The sequence below is a fragment of the Ursus maritimus genome, unplaced genomic scaffold, assembly GCF_017311325.1.
Source record: "Ursus maritimus isolate PB19 unplaced genomic scaffold, ASM1731132v1 scaffold_36, whole genome shotgun sequence".
NCBI lineage: Eukaryota > Metazoa > Chordata > Mammalia > Carnivora > Ursidae > Ursus > Ursus maritimus.
In genome coordinates, this window is record NW_024426230.1 from 2,029,152 (window position 1) to 2,052,090 (window position 22,939).

General features: G+C 47.9%; 1 long non-coding RNA gene across 4 annotated transcripts in view; it reads right to left on the bottom strand.

Moving 5' to 3' along the window:
• Window positions 1-4,761: 4,761 nt before the first annotated feature.
• LOC103679272 overlaps window positions 4,762-22,939 on the bottom strand; it is a 137,258-nt gene continuing 119,080 nt past the window's right edge. For 2 of the 4 annotated variants that reach the window (XR_005832029.1, XR_005832027.1), the window contains 2 exons: window positions 9,594-9,801; window positions 4,999-5,411 (listed from right to left, as the gene is read on the bottom strand). This is a non-coding gene — a long non-coding RNA (uncharacterized LOC103679272). The other 2 variants (XR_005832028.1, XR_005832030.1) reach the window with 2 other exon arrangements.

The following is a 22,939-nucleotide window of genomic DNA, read 5'->3' on the forward strand; positions in this document are numbered from 1 at the left end:
AAGTTAAAATGCTCCTCTCCTTAACGTATTTTGGAATATTTACTCTGTGCCAGGCATATACTAACACCCTGTCACATTAGGATGTGAGGCACTCGATGTTGTTATAACAGCTTTACGGTGGGAAACAAACCTGGAGAGGTTGAGCGGTAGGGTTCATTTTGAACCAGGATCTGCCTGACTCCCAACCCCACGTTCCTAACCACAGCTGTGGCTCTGCCCCTGGGGGACCCTGCAGGGACCGACGCTCGACGCCCAGGGACGCTGAGATAACGCCCGTGATAGGCAGATCTGTGGACTCCAACAAGGAGACACCAGGCTGGGGAGCCCATCGTGGCCACTGTGGGAGCAGGAACTGTCCAGATCTGTTTTCCAGAGAAGAGACTCCAGGTATGTGGGGCTTGGAGAGTGACGATTTTCAGATGAGGGAGGGCCTGGAAGTACAAAGGGGGAGAGAAGAGAGAGCCCAACAGGGTTGGGAGCACTGAGCTCAGGTCAAGTGCAAGGTTGTGACTTGGGCACTGTCCATCTTTCTCCCAGGTAAGTCTGAGGGTGAGAGAAATCAGCCTGGGGCCCCAGTGAAGCCTCCAGAAATGCTGCTCCGCTTTCCAGGACCCATCCAGGGAGCCTTCCCAGATGACTGTGGAGGGAAGGAGAAGGTTTCTGGTCCACTGCTTTGATTCCTCCTCACCCTCTGTGCTGCCTCTGCCTCCCCCAGGCCGTGGAGCACTGTGGGGGCGTCGACTTCCTTGTATGCAACACTGACGTCAGTACCCCAGTGGGGAGCCCTCTGGGGGCCATAAGCGGGTGTGGGACAAGGTGAGGCCCCAGGAGCAGGGAGCTGTGAGGTTCTCCTTGCCTCCCATCTCTGCTCATGGAGACACCTGCATGTGTTTCCAGCTGCCACCCGTGTACCTTCGGGCCACAGCCGCTGGTTCCATTGGGCGGAGCACACCTGGGTCAGTCCTACTGGGCTGGAGCCCTACTGGAGCCCTACTCCAAGCCCCAGATCTGGGCTAGAGCTTCTCTGCTGGCTCAGGGCTCTGAGGCTGTCCCAGTCAGGACTCACGGGCACCCATTCTGATCCCCTCAGTCCGGCTATCCCAGAGATGCCTCACCTGCCCACAGACACAGCTGAGAGGAGGGACCCCATCCAGACTTGCCGTCCCAGCTGGAATCCACCAGACATTCTAGGGGGTCCTCTTGCCCCTGTCCTCCTGCCCTGCTGTTCTGAAGGCCCCCTGAGAGGGGTCTGCACAGTCCTGACCCGCCACCTCTCCTGATGCTGTCAGTAGAGATGGGTCTGTGCTCAGGGTGAGCCATTCCCTTCTCATGGAGTCTCCCTCCGCCGACCAGCCCCTGCCGTCTGTCCTTGGAGACCCTGCCCCACCTTCTCTGTTTAGTTCTCACATTCCCTGGCCTTCCCGGCTTCGCTCCGTGCTCCCCCTCCCCAGCCCAGCCACCAGCTTCTACAGGACACTCGCATTTCAGCATCACCCCTGAACAGTGCCCCACAAGGAGCTGGTGTTTACACAGTGTGACTTCGCACTCTCACCAGTGCGCCAGCTTTCCTCGCGTCCTCTCCAGATCCTGTTTTCACTGCTGTGCTTTTCTGGAGAGTGACGTGCCCTGCGGAGGATCTGGGCAGCGAATGACGGTGAGGGGGTTCTTAGGCTAAGTACTGGGCAGAGCAGGCCCCTCAGACCCCTTCTCCTCCTCCACCCTGGGGTCACACAGAGAAGAGCAGTGCACATCCCCAGCTCCCCTCCAAAGCCACTCCGGCCTGTGGGACTGCAGGCCAGCAGAGGCACCGGGGTCCCTGACAGCTGCTCTGATTTCAGATCCCACACACGAAGGTGAAGGCCCGGCCCTGCTGCTGAGCCGGCTGCTGCCCTACATAGAGAAGAGGGTGGAGGGGCAGGGAGGGCCCCTAGAGTTGGAGTGACTGCCTTGCTCTGCCCTACGCCACGGGGACACTTGGAGAAGGGGCGCCTAAGTGGGGTATCCCAAGGGCAGCAGGTAGGAGCGTGCTCTGGATGCCAGCCCGTTTCCTGTTGCCTCCTGAACCCCATCTTCTGGCTACCTGGTCCCCGGGGGATGCGGCCAACACAGTGAAAGGGAACATTCGGAGCGAATGTGGAGGGTGGATTCCAAACCCACCGAGGACCTCTGATGTGCTCTGTCCTTGAGAGTGGCAGAAGCCGCTGTGCGAGACCAGGGCCTGGCGGGATAACCCAGAGCGCTGACCCCTCCGGCGAGCCCAGAGGAAGCCCCTCGGGCCCTCCCCCCCGCTCTCCAGCTTTCTCCCGCCTCCTGCACTTCATCTTTTCCTGAGTCAGCCATCCGCTCTGGCTCCTGCTCTAGATTTCGCTTTGGAACTCAGGTGCCTCTAGACGCGTTTCCCTCCTCTGGGAGTGGCCTTCCCCAGGGGCTGCTCCGACCTTGCACCTGGCCCGCTCCAAGCTCCCGGGTCTCCAGAGAGCTAGCTGCTGGTTGATCTTTGCCTGTGTGACTTGTTCCAGCGAGTCCTGGGGGTTCCCAGCAGGGGAGACCGTGGCCGCACCGCCCAGGTCCAGCCTGCCAGGAGCCCCGGCACTGTCTGCACTCTCCCTTCCCTCCTTATGCTTCAGTTCTGCCTCCTCAGCACTTGGAAGCCCTTTTTCTGGAAGCGTGTGGCTTCTCGGTTGTGCCTACCTTCCACCTGGTCACACCTGTCTGTCCCCTCACAGGGAGGGCTCTGTGGCACTGATTGCCACTGCTGCTGTCCGCGCCCCCTCAGCGGTGAGTGCGCAGCTCGGAAAGGGAGGTGCGGTGTGGCGTAGGGGAAGTGAGTATTGATCCTGTGTGATAATAAAATTCAAATGCACAGCATTGCACGCCATCCTGTCCACATTTACAGTTATGCTCATTGCCTTTGTCTCGCTCAGTGCCCACAACCCCGGGGCGACCGCATACAACTGTAAGGTTGTTCACTGTGCAAGGGCATCGGATCCAGAGACAAGTCAGGGCTGAAATCCGGCTCGTGCTCTGCTTGCCAAGCCTGGAGGAAGGAGAGGCCTTCGACATTTGTATTCACCAAGTCAGGCTTCCGTGGGGCTGCAGCAGCTCACCAGAGAGTTCTTTTTAAAATTCACACCAGGGGGTGGGGGTGGGGGTGGGGGGGGGTGGGAATCAAAAAAGAAAATAGTTAGAAAATAAAATAAAATAAAATTCACACCAGGGGGCAGCACAGGCTCTCAGTGTCCCTACAGGACACCCCTCTGACTGTCGCAAAGCGTCTACACTCCACGTGCCAGGGAGGAAATGGAGACCGACCGAGGTGGGCCCGTCCACGGTACAGCAGGAACCTGGCTTCAGGGACTTTCTGGCCAGTTTCCGGACCTGGCTCAGAAGCTCCTCTATCTGGGTCAAGCGAGCACGGGCAGACGCGGCCTCTGCCTGCCTGACTTTTCTTTAAGCACGGCTTCCTCCAGCTCCTGCACAGATTTTGTTCCTCAGGGCAGAGTGGAAGACGGTCTGGGGGGTGGGGCAGGAGGAACCACGTCCATCCTCCGAAGCCCAGGAGGGCAGCCCCTCCTCCCACCTGCCTCGCACTTCTCCCGATTGCTTTTCCTTCCCAGATGCCAGCGGCGGGCACTACCAGCAAAACCGCCTGCTGCTTACCCAGTCCTTGGCCGTGGAGCTGGCACCAAAGGGCATGCAGGTGATCCCCAGCCTCACGCTGAGGATTCAGGAGCTCCCAGGCCACCCACCGTGTGCCTTTCCCAGCCAGGCCACGCTGCCCGAGACACACACACTCAGGCTGCCCATGCTGAGACCCAGGCCTGCAGACGCGGAGACCAGCCGTTTCTCGCTTCTCTGTACAGGACCACCCACCTGTCAAGGGCGGCCTCCCTTTTGCCCCTTCACAATCTATCTAGTACTGAGGCTCTGAATTTTTTCAAGTTGAAGGTGATCCGGCTTTGCAAAACTCTTTAAAAAATCGCTCTGGATGGCCGTGATAGGTGGTCTCCCCAGAGGAGACAGCACTCTCTGCTGCAGCCGTGTCCATGGGCCCTTCCTCTCACTGTGTCTGCGGCTGCACAGCCGGGGAGCTGGGAACTGGAGGGCAGGACTGTATCCCTCGAGGGGCCTGGGAGGTGGGATCCAGGGGAGGAGGGGATGCTGGGCCTCCAGCCAAGTTAGCAGGGCCAGAGGTCAGAGTTCATCAGCGCAGGCACCAAGACCTCAGTTCTGTCCTCCTTCCGTGGGGGCAGGGCAGTCAGAGGACCATGGGGACTTCGCCCTTCCCTTCCTCGGCTCTCCAGGCACCGGCTACATCATCAGGGGAAAATTGTGGTGGCCGACTTCTCCGTGAGGCTCTGACGTCCCCCACCAGGCCTGGAGGCTGTGGCTCTGGGTGGAGTTACCACATGTTGCCCCGGGAACCAGACAGTGATTGGATAGAACAAAGACTGGGCCTCTAGGAGGGGGTCACAGCCCCAGGCGCTAGTTGACAGATAGAACTCTGAGACAGCTCTCGAGTAGGGCCTGACAGGTTATGGGACAGAGTTGCCACTGGGCAGTTACTGAGCCGAAATCTATTTGGTCTTTTTTTTTTCTTGTTTTTTGGCTACAGATTTGCTTTGAAACTCTTTTTTTTTTTTTAAGATTTTATTTATTTATTCGACAGAGATAGAGACAGCCAGCGAGAGAGGGAACACAAGCAGGGGGAGTGGGAGAGGAAGAAGCAGGCTCATAGCAGAGGAGCCTGATGTGGGGCTCGATCCCGTAACGCCGGGATCACGCCCTGAGCTGAAGGCAGACGCTTAACCGCTGTGCCACCCAGGCGCCCCTGCTTTGAAACTCTTAACTTTGGCTTCTTCTGAGGTTGGCACATACAAGCAGCTGCTTCACCTACAAACGCCATCCCTGTGGTCCACGTCCTCCACTGTCCCCACCTCCTGGACGTCCTTCCTCCATGTTTGTCACCAGCACGGAGCATCCTGAGAAGCAGGAGAAGAGAGTTTTTTGCCTCAGGAGTTGGGGGGTGGGCCGGTAAACGTCATGCCCAGTGGTCCAGGAGCTTGCCCCTCGGAAAGCTGGTGGCTCTAAGAGGAGATTCAGCCGGTTGTCTCCCTCCCCACTGTCCCACCTGGGAGCCATAGGAATAATCCTGGTTTAGGAATGGGCCATCTGCCGAGGGTCCCTTTCTGCCGCTGTCTTTCCCTCTCTGGGCCTGGGTGTCCTCAGCTGTCATATAAGGGGTTGGATTGATAACCCCCACGCCCTCTTCTCTGGCCTCTGTGAGACTCACTCAGTGTTTCTGGTCCTCTCACCTCCGGGTCACAATGGTCTCAGTTCCAGCTCCCTCTGGCATGTGCCACTCAGTCCTGCCACGTTGTGAGGTGATGGCTTCTCTCAGAACCAGGTTCCTGTCAGGGAGCACACAACGTGAGGGAAATCTGGGGTCCTCAAAGGGCAGTGGCTCAGACCCTCAGCCTCATCACACACAGGGTTTGCTCTTCCGGTCCAGTCGCTGTGACACTCCAGCCCTTGTCCACCTCCTCCCCTGAGCTCACATCACCAGCTCCACCACTTGGCCTCAATGCCACACTGTGACGCTTCCCTCACACCCTGCCCTTGCCTGGCCTAGTCCCTCAGGTCCTTCACTGTTTTCCCCAATGGCTCTTTTAAACTGCCACCACTTCCCCACAGCTTCACTTCTGTCCACCCTAAGCAGTAACCTTGTTGCATAGTTCACAGAGAGAACGGTGACAGGAAGATGCCACCTGTCAACTTTCCAGACTCTGTCCAAGGTGTACTGTCATTTGCTCTCTTCTTCCCTGGAAGGCATCGGTGGAATAGGTGTATCTTTCCTCTCCCAGGGACCCCTTCCATATCCCCTGGGGATCTTACCCTCTCCCACCCCGGCTGGGCACCTCCTTCCTCGAACCATCTTTTCCCTTTTCTGCAGTTTTAACGACAACGCAAAAGCATCCAACAAACTCAGGCTCTCCTATCTCTATCCTAGGGCCGCTATAATGGCTCCCTCCTTCCCGCAGGGTCCCTGTCTCCTGTGCCTCTGAAGGGTTTTTTTTTATTATCAGTGCACACGCTGAGGTTTTTATTTTCCTGCCTTTTTGGGCATTTGAGAATTTACCGTGCCGATCCTTGCTGCTCTCCACATACTCGAATACTCAGTAGGCTCGTCGAGAGTTCTCTCCCGGTCACGGCCTCCATGCAGCCTCCACACTCACTGCTCTCTCGTTTTTTTTTTCTCTTCTGTCTCAGAAATTGGCCATTTCCTCACTAGTTCTACAAGGTGGCAGCCCTCCTGGGCTCCACTGCCTGCCCAGTCGCCTAGTCTATCTATTTCGGTCCTGCTCCAAGGACATTGCTCCTAGGGCTCTGGGGAGAGGGGGAGATGATATCTGCCATGAATTTCCTCTCTGGTTCTGCAAAAAAGCGAGTGTCCACGAATGTTGTTTTCCAGATGAGCTTCCAAGACGCACTCATGATCCTTCTCAAAAAGCGAGTGTCCACGAATGTTGTTTTCCAGATGAGCTTCCAAGACGCACTCATGATCCTTCTCAAGAGAATGGAAATCATGCCATCCCTTAGGCAGCTCACGAAGGAATGAATGGGTAGGTGGTCTCTGCCTGACGTTTTAGGGGCTCAGGGGTCCATCCAACTAGGCAAAGAGGTTTCATCACCTTTCCCCTGTTTGGTATCTCAAGGCTCAGGAAAGGGCAGTCTGTATCCCAGGGTCGCAGCCATGAAGCATTGGGTCACCATGGTTACGAGGCATGCCTGAAAACGAGAAGTGGGAAATCCCACACCCACATGGGGGGCATCAGAACTTGCAATATTACGGGGCGCCTGGGTGGCACAGCGGTTAAGCGTCTGCCTTCGGCTCAGGGTGTGATCCCAGCGTTATGGGATCGAGCCCCACATCAGGCTCCTCCACTATGAGCCTGCTTCTTCCTCTCCCACTCCCCCTGCTTGTGTTCCCTGTCTCGCTGGCTGTCTCTATCTCTGTCAAATAAATAAATAAAATCTTAAAAAAAAAAAAAAAGAGTCACAAATCATTATTTCTTTGGCTTTGCCCCATAAGCTCCCAAGGAGATCCATGGACCTCGAAGACTTTTGCAAGAGGAACCTTTCTTATATTTTCTACACATTCTTGCTTCTGCTCATAGAAGAGGACCCTTTGTACAATAGTTTAGCCCTTTCAGAAGTGCTGGTGGGGAAACATCCAGCCTTCACTCCACTGCCTTAGTACCTCTCCCTATAGTCCGAGGAATAGCTCAGCTGATGGGGGCCCGTTACCGATGGCGGCTTACAAAGCAAGGCAGTGTGCCCTGTCTCCTTCCCTCAGGCCACCTACACCGAGATGTCAAGTGACGTCTCTAGTCTCTAGCAAGCAGGGCTGGCTTCTGCCCTGTCCATCCAGGTCTCTGCTCTGGGAAAAAAGACATTTTACGTGAAACTTGCTAAGTACATCAGGTCAGCTCTACTCTGCCACTTACCTTCAGTTTCGAGAGGAGGTGGTAGCAAGCCTCGTTCTCCAAATCAGCACTAACAGTGTGAAGGTGACCTGGGCTTTGATTCTGTCTGTCTCCTTCCGTGTAATTCTCAGGTGCTTAGAACCCACGAAGGAAGAAGATAAGTGACTAGCTCCTTCTGTGACTAGCCTGTGGGAGGGAACATTCCTCTCTCCTCCCTGACATGGTGAGAACAGCTGGTTCTGCCAAGGCTGTCCAAAGATGAAACTCCCGCTGGTGCCACCACAGCCTGTGACCACAGGTGTGGGCACAGACGTGAACCATGCACATCTGAGCTAAGCGTGCCACATCTCAGTCTCTGCCAAAATCTTTCCTGCCATCTCTCATTTCTGCAAACGCCAAAGCCCTTGACTTCCCCTGCCATGGGAACAGCACATACCAGTTCTCGGCAGGCCTTGCGTTCTCATGCACAGCACCTCGATTTATTTATCTGTTTAGTTATTATCACATTACTTTAAAATTTACATAACTTCATTTCTGGGATTCTCTTAAGTACTCTGGACTCTTTGGAGTTAGACTGGAGGAAGATCACTGGCAAGTCAAGATTCTTCTTGACCGCTTGTCGGAGTGGCCTTGTTCACACTGGGCTTTTTAGACAAGGGTGGGTGAGTCCTCTTCCTTAAGGCTGGCCTCCTTGCTTTTCTAGAATTACACGGAAATCTGAATGTCTCATTGTTTTTAACACAAGATGTCCCAGCCCTATCTTGACTTTTCTGCCCCATAAGGCAGCACATGGAGAAGCTATGGTTCTTGCAGGAAAATGCAGTGAAATGCAGTGAGTCGCAGAGATATTGCCCAGCCACATATGAACGCACGGAGCTGAGCAGAGTGAGAAGCAGAGCGCGATCCCTATCACAGGATCGTTTATGTAATAAAAAGGTACGCACAGAAAGTGACAATAGAGATTTTAATAAGAATGTATACAAATCAAGAGCTGTAAATCGAGTCTATTAGAATGGAATCCTTTGAGGGGAGGGAAATGGGAGTGGAGGTTGGGGAGTAAATAAGGAAGTAAATAAATAAGTGGAAGAACAGTAGAGCCGTGGACAGACCAGTGGTGAGTGCGCCCCCTGACGTCAGGAAAAGGAATGTTAGCCCTCTAGTAAGAGGGTAAAAAAGTAAGCCGCTGAGTGGGAGAAAACGCAACCAACAACCAACTCAAAAGAAAATGGGCAAAAGATTCCAACACTTTACAAATTGGGATTTCCAGATGACCCACAAACATACGAAAAGGGGCTCAGCCACACTGGTAATTGGGAAAACTCAAATGAAAAACACAGCGAGATAAAAGTTAAACAAAAACTGATAAGATCAAGCGTTGGTGGAGCAACCAGAGTGCAAATACACACCTGGGCCAATTTAAATTGATGCCGCCACCACGAAAACCAGTATGGCATTGTCCCCCAACACTGAACACTCCTTACGGAGCAGGGATTCCACTTCCAGGTACATAAACAACAGAAAGGTACCTGTAGCTTCGTTTGTGGCAGGCCTAAACCGAAACAATCCCACGTCCTCAATAGTAGATTGTATAAACCAATGGTGGTCTCGCCATATAATGGCACATTGCACAGACATGAAAAGAAATGAGATGAGCACGGACTGTTCTTTAACAAGGAAAGAACATACAGTAACATGGACTCTGTATTTTCTCAAATGTAACACTGAGTCAAAATAGCCAGTCACAAAAGGGTAAGTACTGTACGATTCCATGTATGTGAAGGTAAAAGAAAAGAGGCAAAAACGAAACCAGCGTATTTAGGGACGCACTGAGTGCTTGGGTGGTAGAAATATAAAAAGAAGCAAGGCAGTGGCTGCCATTGCAGTCAGAATACGGAGGGCGTGGTAGTGGGGAAAAGGGTGCATCGTGTTTAGGAGGGAAGATTCAAGGGCTTCTCGGGTGCTGGCGATGGATGCTTATTGGCCCGGGTGGTAGCTGTCTGAGTCTTGATCTTGGTTATTCATGGTTCTGGCTGTGCATTTTTGCACGGGGCTCTCTTCCGTATGGGTGCTCTACTTTACAGTTGAAAAGTTAAAAAGTTACCTTACCTTAGTAGCAAAGGAAATGCAGATGCGTGGATTGGACCTGCTTACAAAACTCTGGTAGCTGTAGGTTGTTGCTGTTGTTGTTTCTTGTGGATTGGTGGGCGAAAGTGGTGGCACTTCATTCTTTGGTATTGCAGTTGGAGTCACTTTTCTCTCCTCCATCTTTCTGATGGGGCTTGGTAGCACCCATTTGCAGCTGGGAAATCTGGCTCTGAAAGAGAATTCAAAGACCTGGTTATTCACCTAAGGAAAATCGTCCATCCTGACCAAGTTCAGAGTACACATCAAGGAGTCAAGTTCTCTAAACGTGTCATTGTAATCTATAAGTGCTGGGGCTCCTGGGTGGCTCAGTCATTGAGCGTCTGCCTTTGTCTCAGGGTGTGATCCCGGAGTCCTGAGATCAAGCCCCACATCGGGTTCCCTGCTCCACTGGGAGCCTGCTTCTTCCTCTCCCACTCCCCCTGCTGTATTCCCTCTCTCACTGGCTGTCTCTCTCTCTGTGTCAAATAAATAAATAAAATCTTAAAAAAAAAAAAAAGAGAGAGAGAAGAAACCAAAGCCATCCTCCCAGAGCCAAAGAATAGCCGGGTATGAATGGAGGAGTTCGTTGTGATATATATTGCATGGCTGCAAATGTTGAGTCTTTTGGTTTACGTTGGATCTCAGATTCGGTGCTCTGAGGCAATTGACTTTGAAGTCAAAACTGCTAGAGATGAAGATGGTAAATCATTCTTAAAGGTTGCATGGTCTTGGGCTCTTGGAAGTATGGGCGAGCTTTTTTGTTTGTCCTGCTGATAAATTGTAGAAAGTAGATATGGAAAGAGAGTGAATTGATTGGGTTTAATACTTACATCATTAGGAACCATTGACCAAAAAGAAATTCCCCTGTGTCTTGATTCCGGTCATATCATGTTTATACAGTGTTTAGAGGAAACTCCATGAGAGAGGGCTGTTATCAATTGTTTATACATCTTAACTAATGGCCCGGAATACTCCTTATATTTCACTTTGGGGGAAAGTGATAAATAATAACGAGCCCACGGGGCCAGATTAGCTCGGGCGGGTTTATAAGCCATCACATTTATGAGCTGTTTTATAAAATGTTAAGATATACTTATGGATTATTTTAAAATAAAATATCCTATTTGTTCTTAAGTGGTATATACAATTTTGTACAATTCAATTACCAACAGTTCTGTTCTATTAGAGATTTTGCTGTAAAGTTTGAAGTGAGAGCAGGTTAAGAATAGGGTTTGTGGGGGCGCCTGGGTGGCTCAGTCGTTAAGCGTCTGCCTTCAGCTCAGGGCATGATCCCGGAGTCCTGGGATCGAGCCCCACGTCAGGCTCTTCCGCTGGGAGCCTGCTTCTTCCTCTCCCACTCCCCCTGCTCGTGTTCCCTCTCTTGCTGGCTGTCTCTCTGTCAAATAAATAAATAAAATCTTAAAAAAAAAAAAAGAATAGGGTTTGTGGCATGGATCAGCTGTCATGAGTGCTGATATGGTTCCCATAGACTTCTGCCCATCTCATTCTTTTGTCCTTGATCTCCCTCAGACCATCCTTTGCTACTAGAAAGAGGCACATGTGCCTCAAATAACTGGTGTGTTGTGAAAATAAGTATCGTAATTGATCTGTACATACCCAGCTCGCCACCTCTATCGTTGTTTTTATATCTACCTACCTATACATATTTCTATCCATCAATCATATCTATGTTTGTGTCTATCTATCTGGCTACATACCTGGCAATTTCATATGGTTCAGCTAAATGCCTATCTTTGGGGCACCTGGGTGGCTCAGTCAGTTAAGCGTCTGCCTTCGGCTCAGGTCAGATCCCAGGGTCCTGGGATAGAGACCCCTGTTGGGGGGTCTCTGCTTAGCAGGGAGTCTGCTTCTCCCTCTCCCTCTGCCCCTCGCCCCGCTCGTGCTCTCTCTCTCTCTTAAATAGATTTTTTTAAAAATCTTTTTAAAATAAATAAATAAATAAATAAATAAATAAATAAATAAATAAATGTATGTCTATCCTTCATCCATCCTGTTATCTGTTCAGACAAGGCCCCGTTCCCTTTAGGACCCACCTGCTCCAACCTGCCATCTAGAGGTTGTGGTGAAAGCCTGTCGGAGTGCGAGCTCCAGGGCTGCTGCACCTGCCTGTCTCACACCTCACCCTGCCAAGCATGTGTTTGGCACTGAAGGTCACAACTGCTCCACCGGAAGAGCCCAGAACAGGCAGGGAGGGCTTCACAGGCTGGATGGCTCCAGGAAGAGGAAGGGAGGGTGTGTGTGAAAGGGAAAGGGGCTGGTGGGAGTGTCTCCAAACTTCGATTCTGTTCCTGAATGGATTACCCTGTGGGGTCCAGGTCCTCTCTCTGCTTCCTTCTCTTCTGCTGCTGACCCTTCCTGGGGGCAAGCAGTCACAGCCCCCACAGCAGGCAGCAAAATGAACAGAAGCCACAATCTCCCCCTCTCCAAATAGGCCCCATCTTTCTTTTCTTTCTTTTTTTTTAAAAAAGATTTTATTTATTTATTTGACAGAGAGAGAGACAGCCAGCGAGAGAGGGAACACAAGCCGGGGGAGTGGGAGAGGAAGAAGCAGGCTCATAGCAGAGGAGCCCAATGTGAGGCTCGATCCCATAACACCCTGAGCTAAAGGCAGACGCTTAACCGCTGTGCCACCAGGCACCCCAGGCCCCATCTTTCTATCCTGACCTGGGGCTCCCATCAGATGAGCGCTGGGAATACTGGGGTCACAACATTTGGGGGTGAGGATACCTCAATCTTAAGCTTCTTCCTATCCTTTTTGCTAGAAGTGAGGTCAAACATTCCATTATGATTTTGGGTCAGAGGCCAAAGATCAGCCCAGTTTGTGTCAATTGGTCAAAATGCGTAGCTGGTTGACAAGCCCAACTGTTTAAGGAAGGCATTTTACTCATCTTTACTAGTACAACTTTAACAATTGCAGCTAAATCTTACATGTAGTCAAATGAAGATACCAACTTTTAAAAATTGTAGGTGCTGTGACATTTCTAAATTCTTTCAATAGTGATACATCCTAAAATGTTTTTAGGCCAGATGCCTGGTTAGATATAAGGCTGCTTATCATGAACCTAACATACGGGTAACTCAGGGCTGAAATGAGATATTTAACAACACTTACATTTTCTTTTTTTTTTTTTTAAGATTTTATTTATTTATTAGACAGAGACAGCCAGCAAGAGAGGGAACACAAGCAGGGGGAGTGGGAGAGGAAGAAGCAGGCTCATAGCAGAGGAGCCTGATGTGGGGCTCGATCCCATAACGCCGGGATCACGCCCTGAGCCGAAGGCAGACGCTTAACCGCTGTGTCACCCAGGTGCCCCAACACTTACATTTTCTTAAACAAAACAGAAACATATGGTTCAAAAAATGTATGCTTATTTGTGGGGAAAATGGAACAAACACTTGAAAGTGGAACTTTTCTGGGAAATTTGGGTCATACAGTTGTGTATTTTTTAGAGGACCCAGGTGCCGTCAGCAGAACCCGAATAGTCTAAGAGCTGAGCGTTTCCACTTTGCTTTGCACTGGGCAAACCCAAGAGCTTCTGCTGCTCTGAGCTGATGATGGTTTGGCTTCAGACTCAAAAGAAATGAACATTCTTTACCAGCTACTCAAAATTCAAATCCACTGCATCATTTTTAGTTAGTAGTGCTTTTATTTATTTTAATTTTTAATTTTTTTTTTTGAGAGGGAGAGAAAAAAATGAGCAGGGGGAGAGGGAGAGGGAGAGAGGGAATCTTAAGCAGGCTCCACGCCCAGAGTGGAGCCCAACCTGGGGCTCCAACTCATGACCCTGAGGTCACAACCTGAGTTGAAATCAAGAGTCAGGGGGCGCCTGGGTAGCGCAGCGGTTAAGCATCTGCCTTCAGCTCAGGGCGTGATCCCAGCGTTCTGGGATCGAGCCCCACATCAGGCTCCTCCACTAAGAGCCTGCTTCTTCCTCTCCCACTCCCCCTGCTTGTGTTCCCTCTCTCGCTAGCTGTCTCTCTCTGTCAAATAAATAAATAAAATCTTAAAAAAAAAAAAAAAGAAATCAAGAGTCGGAAGCTTAACCCACCTACCCTGGAGCCCCTAGTTCGTAGTGCTTTTAAATGGAACATCCATAAGTAAGAATAAAACAATTCTTCAACACACAGGTAGTTGTTGTATTCATTAGGAATTGGATTCTTAGTAATTCGTGGAGCCATTTACCAGTTTCTGCTGAGAACCAGGTAAGTGCCAAGTACTGCCATGAGGTGTGGGGCTATGGAATACAGACTAGTCCCCACCCAGTATAGGACGTAAATAGAGACCTTGTAGATCAGAGCATGGGACGTGTGTAACCGAGGAGCAAGCTGGGTTTGGAGGCTGAGCGCATAGGAAGAATAGCACCTCCTAGTCCAGGTGGGACGAGAAGAGTGGGAAGCTAAAATACACAGGCATTCAGCCAGGGAAACAAGACAGAGAATGGCATTCTTGACAGAGGAAACATCATCTGTGAAATCATGAGGCTTTTATGGAACTTGCTTTGGTATCCCTGGGGCTCAGACACAACAAAAAAAGAGCAATGGGAAATAAGGATAGAGATAAGACCAAAGGCTTATCCCTCAATGTCAAGCCAGGGTTGTTGGACCCAGTGTTGAGGGCAATGAAGAGCCAATGAAGGGCTTTTCATATCCTTGTTTTCTGAATGAGACAACCCTCGGTGGCTCCTAGCTTTATGCAAGGAACTCAGATTGAGTTCTTGGCCATGTCCAGGCCTGAAACATGACCTTCTGTCCCATCGTGTAGTTAAAACTCCAGTCTCTATGTTTCAAGGCTCCTCATTCATTCATCACTGAGTATCTACTCTGTGCTTGACACCTCACTGGGTAATGTTGATAGAAGATTGAATAAGAAAAGTGAATTGATTAATGTAGTATTCTGTTATAACGTATAAACTCCAAAACTGTAGTGGCTTGATACAGGGGCCAGCAGACTACCAGCCATGGGCCAAATCCAACCTCTGCCTGTTTCCATAGCTATTTATGGAACATGGCCGTACTCATGCATGTATGTAGTGTCTATGGTGGCTTTCAGACCATTATGGCAGAGCTGAGTGGTTGCTGCAGAGACCATAGAGCCTGCAAAACCTAAGTATTTGCTCTCTGGCCCTTTACAGAAAAAGGTCACTGACCCTGGACTTAATATGATGGAAGTTTATTTCTCTATTATGGGAAGTCCAGCTGGAGGCAGAGAGTACTTCTGCTCCACAGAATCACTCAGAGATCAGTGGGGCCAATGGAAGCTCTGCCATCTTCAACACGTGACTTCCAAGCTAACGCCGACTCTGACATCTGGGAAGCCAAGGGGAGGGGGTGTGGAGGATGACGGGAAGGTTTTATAGGCCCTCCCCTGATAGCTGCTTCCGGGGTGAAGCCGACTCAAGCTGGGAAGGGAAGAAGCTTTCACTTGGAATAGATTCTGGAATTTTTATTATTATATTGGACTGAACCAGTTAATGACTAAGGTGAGACTACACTGTGACTGCAGGGGACTGGAGGGCTTTTACTGTCTGACAGGAATCCCATCCAGTAGCAAGGCTGTGCGGCTGTCAGGAGCCCCACCTTGAGACCAGCACAGCCTCCGGAAGCCAGCTGTCTCTGCGGCCACAGTAATGGCAACATGAAGAATTTGCTCACTGCTTATTTCATTTACTTCCAGATCGAAGTCTTGCATGGGGTCCTCTGATGGGCAGAGCCAATGCCTATGTCCTAGTGAGGAGGAAGCAGGGATATCATTTTCTGGCTAGACAGACGGGGGGGAGAGGGGTGCAGACTTGCTGGTGGGAAATTCTCCAAACATTAGAAGAGTCTTCAAAAGGTGCCAGGCAGCCAGAAGATATGCAGAGGTCCAAATTTTAACATGAGTTTAAAAAGCAGGTGTCTATGGGGCGCTTGGGTGGCACAGCGGTTGGGCGTCTGCCTTCGGCTCAGGGCGTGATCCCGGCGATCTGGGATCGAGCCCCACATCAGGCTCCTCTGCTATGAGCCTGCTTCTTCCTCTCCCACTCCCCCTGCTTGTGTTCCCTCTCTCGCTGGCTGTCTCTATCTCTGTCAAATAAATAAATAAAAAATCTTAAAAAAAAAAAAAAAGCAGGTGTCTACCTGGGATATGTTGGGAGATGGTATAGTACCAAGATCAGTGGTTCTATGCTCAATGAGTAGTGACCTTGAGCAAGTTACTGAACTTCTTTGTGCCTCAGTCTTTTAATTTATCAAATGAGGGGCTGAGCTAAGTAATTTCTGGTGTCTTATCTTCAGAAGGAAACAGCTGTACGTGCACTTGTCAGACACTTTGAAGCCACTCCGAATTTGAGGACAGGCTTGTGTCCTTCCACAAGCTTTGAGCACGGAGAGAGAACTGGAGCCTGATGCACAAATGGGGACAAATTCCTCAAAGATCAGTCTAATCTCAGAGAATACCATACGACACTGAGCTATAGGACTCACTGAATTCTGACTGGCACTTTGAGATGTCACTTGATTGGCATTTGGGCATATCTTTGCTGCACGGTCTCTTCCACTCACTGCTAGGGAAGATGGTGATGGTGAATCCACTGGAGACAGAAGCAAACTGAAGCTTGCTGAGCTTGGTTTGCTCCTGCTCCATCCTCCACCCCCACCTCTGAGCTTCTTTCACCCTCTCCCACTTCCCAGGAGACCTCTGTTCCCTCAGGTGATTTTAGCTGTTGATTGCTAGAAACACAGAATTATGTGACATTTTGCCTTCAACGATGATCTTAAAGCAGTACAGAAGAATTCCTTAGGAATAGGGACAAGTGCTCCCATAAATGCCAATGATATCTCAGAGTGGGCTGACATTTGGCTCTTGTCTCGCTGGCTGTCTCTATCTCTGTCTAATAAATAAATAAAATCTTTAAAAAAATAAAAAATAAAATAAATAAAATAAAATAAAAACATGCTATACCTTCCTGGCTCTAGAACAGTTCCCTTAGGTCAACAGTGGCGATGCCCAGTGGTCTCTGAGTCTCTGGACAGAAAGGAACATGTGTCTCAGGCTGATGTTGTAAACGAGTTTTTAATGTGCAGTCCCGTCCTCTCTCATGTACCTTCAATTTCACACCTTCACTGTGGGTCTAGAGGAGAAGGGGCGATGAGTGTACGAGGGCAAGGCACACGTGCCTAAGACCCACTTTTTATGGTTAGGAGGAAATTTAATGTTCTGATTAAGGATGAGATGTCAAAATAATTTTTCCCATCAAATCAGTTGCGTAGCAGTGTGGGAAACAGCAGAGAAGTAATGTTGGAATATGCAAAAAGCTTCCTAGGAAGGTGGAAGTCCATTTTAGAAAAGGTTGAACCCAAGGGGTGCCTGGGTGGCTCAGTCAGTTGAGCGTCTGCCTTCAGCTCAGGTCATGATCTCTGTGTTCTGGGATGAGCCCTCACCCTCCCACCCCCTGCTCATGCTCATTTATCTCTCTCAAAAAAATGAATAAAATATATATAAAAAAAGATTGAATTCGAATAACTTAGTGGCAAGTGGGGACCTTAGAATTAGAGGTACACAAAGATGAACTTAGCAAACCATTTTCCTCAATGAAAGTAACTGTAGTTATGTTTAATGCATTTCCAATGAATAGAAATGTAGCAATGTCATCTAAGATACCATGTGCACAGGAAAGTTGTGGGAACTAGATATCCAAGGCTCCATAGTCATTTATCCAAGGCTCAAATTATTTCTACATTTTCTGTACTTCCAATGAAAGGATCTTAGATAAGAAAGAGGAGCTCTGTGAATTTGAGGTTTGCAAAGAATGGACAATTTTATATGCTGGGAACATTGGTAAATGCGAAGTAAATAGGAACATCAGGGGCTGGTACTTCCTCTGAAGTCATACTTTTCTTTGAAAGAATTTATCATATGACTCGAACCAATGGAAAGAGACATGTCATTGACAACGTCCTCAAGAAGATTCCTACAAGAAATATAGTATCCTGTTTCATAAGCGCCAGTCTGTTGCTGGTTGATCACAGAAGAAAGGCCAGATCTGAAGTCTAAACATAGAAAAAACATATACTTATTAAAGGCATTTGTCAAACAGCTCTGACAGGGAGATAGAAAAGGGGAAAGTTGGGCTAAGTCCTTCCACACTCAAAAAACTAGCCCTAGTGATCCCAAAGACGCCTGTTACCAGCTCCTTCTGGCCAGGCAGTCAGTGCTTCTGTCAGTCAATCCCTGCCCAGTCCCAACCATTCCCATTTTACCTCCCACATCTCACCCTGCCGGTCCACGGAAGCATGTGGCCAGCCCTCCCGCCACCCTTCATCCCTCCAGGTTGGCTCAGCCACTAGCCTGGGCCTCTAGGCTCTGAACAGATCACTGGTCCAGAATCAAGATCGAGGACTTGACCTGATCCCCACATAGGTAGGTAAGATCCTGTTCCCCTTGGATGGATACCCTAGGTCGCAATCATGTGACCCATGAGACAATGAAAACAATGATGAACCTCTCCCTCTCCCCACAAATGCCATGGCAAGCCCTGGCCTGACTCACACCTATATTTGCTGTGTTCTTTGCACACTCTACTTCACACACTGGGCTGAACTTCCGGAGTCCTCTTTGGGTAGTTTCGTCATGTCAAGGACTTACCCACCATTGTCTTCTGATTACATCTAATGTGTTTTGCAGGTTTCATGAAGAATTTCCCAAAGACTGTGGAGCAGTGAGATCTGCAGCAGATTCCACCTGCTTCCTGTTTAGTTACAGTTCTTTACCACCTTCACCAAAGGAGGGATCTATAAATGCCCCACCCTGTTTGCAAAACGGATAAAATGGCCCAGCTGCCCACGTCATTCTGGATCGAACCCAACAGGTGTCAGCTGGCATTCATTAAAATAAGGCCTCCCTATTTGACAATTGTCATTCTGTGTAGTTTCTTTCTATTAAAAAATCCATCTACCCCTTTCCTTTTATCCAAATTACGATATTCTGAATTGAAAAGGAATGAAAACAGTAAGAAAATAATTCAAGAGAAGTTGTTATATTTAGAGATTGAATTTTCAAATAAAAGGGGTTTCTAACGGGGGGGGCAAGCAAAAGGATCAAAATCAATAGTCAAAGAAAACAAGGGGAAACATCATATTGGGAAAAAATTACGGGGAGTATGTCCAAAGTCCCAGGCAAAATCAATAACAAAAGCAACACCATGACATAGTTTCATAAAAATTTTAAACTGTAAGGGGGAGAAAAAAGAATTCTGCAAGTTTCCAAGCAGAAAAAGTAGGTCATTTTCAAAGAGCAAAATATCAGACTAGCTTGGGCTTTTTCCACTGCACTGAGCAATGCCAGATGACAATATGATGACATCTTCATGGGAGGGATAAGCAGCGCTTCAAGAATAATGGGCCACATCAAGCCACTTGTATAGGGAGGCACCAGAGAGACGTTCTCAGACATGCCCAGTCTCAAAAAATGTGGCAGCCAGGGGCTTTTTTTTTTTTTTTAAGATCGCTCAAAGCTACAATATATATAGTGCGTAAGACTAAAATGAGAGAAAGAAATTTGAATGGATAATGATTTAAAAAATGAACTGTGATAATTATTGATACCAACTATTGTTAAAGAAGTAAGAATACCAGTGGAAGGGTTATTTCTGATACCAGTGTAATTATTTGAAGAAAAGTAAGACGCAGAAAGCATAAAAGAAATATGAAAGAGGAAGTGAGAAATATCAAATTTAATTATGAATGTGAAATTAGAGTAGGGAGCAAGAAGTGCAAAGAACAGTATCCTTTGTCCTCTGTGCAGGAGAGTAGAGCAGCTTTCTGATTAGGAAAAGACACCCAGGGTGCTTATAAGATATTTTAAGATATTGAACCCATATGGCTTTAAAGTAGGGTTTTTTGTCTTCCAAACCATATTGAAAGATAAAGGGACAAATAGAGTCTGTATAACTAAAGAGACAGTAAAGTCACCTGCTATACTTCAAAAGGATTAAGGCCAAGTATACCAAATATACTAGATTTAATATAAATAATTGAAACCCACCATTAACAGGCTGCTTCTGCCTAAATCACAAACAAAATAAATACACCAAAAGGTTGGTCCAAGATAGGTCGTTTCAAAACAGTAAAGAAAATAAAAACGGGGAAAACAAGAAATTAAAGTTGGTAAAATTAATAATCGGACATAGAGTTGAGAACAAAACTGATTAAGCATGATAGAAAGTTTCAATAATAAAAGCTACCAATATCCAATTAAACGGAACTGTAAGACAATAGATGTTAGGAATACAAGAAATTTGGGGGTCCCCCGGGGGGCTCCGTCGGTTAAGCATCTGACTCTTTTTTTTTTTAAAGATTTTATTTATTCGACAGAGATAGAGACAGCCAGAGAGAGAGGGAACACAAGCAGGGGGAGTGGGAGAGGAAGAAGCAGGCTCATAGCGGAGGAGCCTGATGTGGGGCTCGATCCCATAACACTGGGATCACGCCCTGAGCCGAAGGCAGACGCTTAACCACTGTGCCACCCAGGCGCCCCTAAGCATCTGACTCTTGGTTTTGGCTCAGGTCATGATCTCGGGGTCCTGGGATTGAATCCTGTGTTGGGCTCCACGCTCAGCATGGAGTCTGCTTGTCCCTCTCCCTCTGCTCCTCCCCCAACTCTGTCTCTCTCATAAATTAATTAATTAATTAATTAATTAAATCTTTAAAAAAAAATTCCCATTGCTATGTTCTCCTTCATCCTACAGTCAACTGAAGCAAGCATAGCAAAGACTGCAGTTTACTTTCATTGGTCTGTCATAGATCTTTTCTGTGATTCTAGGGACAGAAACTAATTATATGAACAAGATGTGTATTCTTGGCTAGTAATATTTCTGCAGACTTGTAGGCTAGCTCAGTACTGTTGCGAGGGGCAGGAGATGGACACACATAAAGACCACAATGGAGTCACACTGACCAGAGAGGGTTCATCTTGATGTAAGCTATTAAACACATCATCGCTCGGATGATATTCACCAGGCTTTTGGTGAACTTGGTAAGTGTTCCCATGAACGCTGGTTTGGTTAGTGTGATGGCCAAAGCGGATATCAAGGTTAGCTCTAAGTCTCTCTTGTGCATAGGTACTAATTTCCCATTTGGGCTAATATTAATGTAACTGGGAAAACAGTAGCACTCATTCATAGTTTTATGTTTTGGGGGCCTTTTTTTGGAGAGGAGAATAATAGAGCCTCGCAGGAACAATCCCATTCCGTTGATGAATAGAAATTTGGCCAAAGAAGGACCCTGCTCCTCAAATAAGAAACTTTCCTTTGAAAAGGTCCATGGCCCCGAAACCCATCATTGATCCAGCCCTGAGGCGTGCTCTCAAAGAAGGAGTGCAAAAGAGGGCCCTCCAGGGCTTTGCATAATAAAGGGCCGGGGCTGGCCTGGGTTGGGGCTAAGGCTTCGATGCTACAAGCAGAGAAATGTTCTGCTTATGAATATTCATTTAGGCTCTAAAGTCTTAGAATTCATGTCTGTCCTTGGGCGGGGTGTGGGTGTTGGGGGGGTGGTTAGCGTTAATAAGAAGATATTTAGGCCTCAGAGTGCAGGAGCCTCCAGGAGGAGAAAGCTCACCCAGACATTTCTACTAGACTTCCTGCTGCTAGAAGTTCTTGTGATTATTTACACAGAATAACCAGCCTTTGCAAAGGGAGCTGTGGGGTTACTACTGGGTCTCACTGATGGGGGGAGAGAGGGAGTTCGACCACTAGAGCCGACTTTCTAACAAAAATTAAAAACCCAGAGGTAATAAAAGACACCGATAAAACAAGCAAACCAGGGCTCCCAGGAGAAATGGTTGATTCCAGGACTGGGACAGGGAAAATACACAATGAGCCTGGAATATCTCACAGGGACAGTAAGTAAGAAAGTGCTTAAAAAAAAAAAAAAAAAGCTGGACTAATTGAGCAAGAACATAAATGTTGATAGTATCGAATTAGAAGCCATAGAACAAAATAAATGTCCATGAGTCCATACTGGTAACAATAAATGGCTAAGTAAATAAATAAGGGAAAAGAAACAGAAAAATGCAATTAGTAAATGTAGGAGGAGTGAAGAAAACAGAATAATGAGTAGGCAAGCAGCACAGCAAAGTTGTTGCAGGCATGCTCTGTTTCTAGATGCTAAAATTAGTGAGCAAGAGTTCTAAGAAAAGCTGAATATTTGCATAGTCTCAAAGCACCTCCACACAAGACAATTAGGAATTACAAAGGGAAAAATATTCTCTGTTACTGTGGAGAAATCTGGCAGACACCGTCTTTTTTTTTTTTTTTTTTGAGAGAGAGAGAAAGAGAGCAGGAGGCAGGGGAGGGGCAGAGGGAGAGGGAAAAGCAGATTCCCCGCCCAGCAGGGAGCCCAACGACATAGGGCTCCGATTCCAGGACCTAGAGATCATGACCTGAGCTGATAAGGCGACCAACTGAGCCATCCAGGCGCCCCTGGTAGACGCCATCTTAACCAAGTGATCAAGGTTAACATCACCAGTAACAAGACCTGTGGACATCATAACCCCTGGAAGAGGCTCTGGAAAGGGCAAAACATCGCTTCCATGATGTTCTCGCTAAAAAAGCATAACTTCAGCCTAATCATAAGAAAGCATCAGACAGACTCAAACTGACAGGCATTCTACAAAATCACCGAGCAGTGCTCTTCCAAAGTATCAAGGTTGTGAAAGACCAAGAAAGACAGGACTTGTTACAGAGTGCAGGACAGTAAGGAGACAGATACAGATCAACTAAACACAGTATGGGATCCTGAGTGGGCTCTGGGGAGGGAAAAGCCTGGTGACATTTGAACAAGCGATACAGTTCCGTTAATAGTATCAATGACAATTTCTTGGGAATGATCATTGCACTATGGTTATGTAAGGTGTTAACATCGGGGAAGGTAGGTGTAGGGCACATGTCAGTTCGGTACTGGTTTTGCAGTCTTTCTGAAAAGATGAAATAATTTGAAATGAAAAGTTAGAAATCTTCTAATTGGCTTTTCAAAACAGCATTAATATATTAAGCTCCTACAAATGGGAAGAACAAGAAATTCAAAGATTTCTAAAAATACTTTTCTATTTCTTATACTTTAAGTATGTAGTTCTTTAAGGAAATTTATCTTCGTAAAGCTGTAACCAAAAAGAGATTTTAACCGTTGGTTTAATTAAAAGTCTTGGTTATTATGAGAAGTAAATATAAATAACTTTAAAGCTTTAATATTGGCTATGTAATTGCACACAAAAAAGCATGCAATATTCCTAACTGAGATGTCTCTTTGGACAAATTAAACTGATTTAATAATTT